Genomic DNA, 1,829 nt, shown 5'->3' with positions numbered 1-1,829 from the left:
ACGAGGTGTTTGGCGATTACAAGAGGCGCGCAGTCAAGGAGGCTCGTAAACTCATTAAAGCTTCCAAACTCAATGGTGTATTGTAAAACATCGAACAGTGTTTCACTTGTTTCTCATTGCGCAGAGTTGATCGTCGCATTGTTCGGGCGAGCAAGGGTGGCATCGTGTCGTTACAACGGTATACCACTGATGTGTGGATGCAATCGTGTCTGGGAATTTTTGAGGCATAAAAATTCATAAAAATCCTTCAAGGCTGCATCGTGTTGGAGAACGGTCAACGTTAGATCTCCTCTTAGCCGATGAGGTGATGCGATGTTAGTCTAACTAAGGCATGTTGGCGGCGTTGGACTTTAAACTCACACACACACATACTTGTTACGCCACTTCTATCATTTCTAAACATGAAGATAGTTCGTAGGACCTATCTCAGCAGTGCTTTGCTAATTAACCCGAAGTCGCATGTGAGTTGCCAAATGCTCCTGTTCGCATGTTATGCGAATCCGGTGTCTATCCCAGAATCTGTAGACTGTTTTCCGATCGATGTGCGGGGTCTGAGTCTCAGACTCTGAGATGTCGACTCCATCGAAAGAATCAGCGCAGCGGCGTCAAACTTTTGTCAATCACAAACCTTGTTGCCTGACTCCTGACCCGATTTGTAGAGTGATTCCTTTGGGCCACAAGACCAAACTATGTTGAACACTGTAGGCAACATAGAGTGAGCATTACACTCCTCACGTCATACGGATTTGTACCATGACCCCGACCCGATTCGAACGAACAACCTTCTGATCTGGAGTCAGATGCGCTACCGTTGCGCCACAGGGCCAAACTAAAAACACTATTTGAACGCTCAAGGCAAGACAGAGCGAGCGCTACATTCCTCACTTCATATAATAATCTAGTTATGTGACCCCGCCCGATTCGAACGGACAACCTTCTGATCTGGAGTCAGATGCGCTACCGTTGCGCCACAGAGCCAAACCGAAAAATATATTCGATCACTCAAGGCAAGGCAGAGCGATCGCTACATTCCTCACTTCGTATAACAAACGAGTTATGTGACCCCGGCCCGATTCGAACGGACAACCTTCTGATCTGGAGTCAGATGCGCTACCGTTGCGCCACAGGGCCAAACTGAAAGAAATATTTGAACGCTCAAGACAAGACAGAGCGAGCGCTACATCCCTCACTTCATATAATAAACTAGCTATGTGACCCCGGCCCGATTCGAACGGACAACCTTCTGATCTGGAGTCAGATGCGCTACCGTTGCGCCACAGGGCCAAACTGAATATGTTATTTAAGCACTAAAGACAAGACAGAGTGATCGCTACACTCCCCACTTCATACATGGAAACAGGTGCAGGGTCTCGGCTTGATCCGACCGGGCAACCTTCCGATCCGAAGTCGGATGCGCAACAGGGTCAAAACATCTTAAACCGAACTATAAACACTCTAGGCAGTGTGGAGCAACTACTACACCCCCAGTTGGTGGTATGATAACGGCATGATTCAGACGAGCAACTCTCTGATCTGGAGTTGAATTGCGTTGACCCTGTTCAAAGCATTGAACAACGTTGTACCCCATCACATGTTCTCGAGGATAAACTTTGCACAGAGTATGTGCCGAATGCAGTTGAACAGGAGTATGATCAATAACATTGTGAGGATGTGTCGCACTGTCGAAACTATGTATCCGGAAATTTCGAGGTCGCGTGGATCATAACATCCAATTCGACTGCGTCAGTGCGATATCAAACTCGGAATCTCTCTTCTTGTCTCTGTGTATCACCATATGAGACCCATGAATTGTGACGCACAACTAATTC

The 1,829-nt window shown here is 47.2% G+C and overlaps 4 non-coding genes across 4 annotated transcripts; all 4 read right to left on the bottom strand.

Moving 5' to 3' along the window:
• Positions 1-754: 754 nt before the first annotated feature.
• On the bottom strand, positions 755-826 carry Pmar_PMAR014025. The gene has a single exon. It is a non-coding gene; the product is annotated as a tRNA-Trp (tRNA).
• Positions 827-907: 81 nt separating this feature from the next.
• On the bottom strand, positions 908-978 carry Pmar_PMAR014024. The gene has a single exon. It is a non-coding gene; the product is annotated as a tRNA-Trp (tRNA).
• An 81-nt stretch (positions 979-1,059) lies between these two features.
• Positions 1,060-1,131, bottom strand: Pmar_PMAR014023. Its single transcript has one exon. It is a non-coding gene; the product is annotated as a tRNA-Trp (tRNA).
• Positions 1,132-1,212: 81 nt separating this feature from the next.
• Pmar_PMAR014022 lies at positions 1,213-1,284 on the bottom strand. The gene has a single exon. It is a non-coding gene; the product is annotated as a tRNA-Trp (tRNA).
• Between the last annotated feature and the right edge of the window lie 545 nt (positions 1,285-1,829).

Source organism: Perkinsus marinus (genome assembly GCF_000006405.1).
Source record: "Perkinsus marinus ATCC 50983 genomic scaffold scf_1104296935998, whole genome shotgun sequence".
NCBI lineage: Eukaryota > Perkinsozoa > Perkinsida > Perkinsidae > Perkinsus > Perkinsus marinus.
Note: the sequence above shows the minus strand (reverse complement) of the source record. Positions and strands in the feature narration are given on the sequence as shown.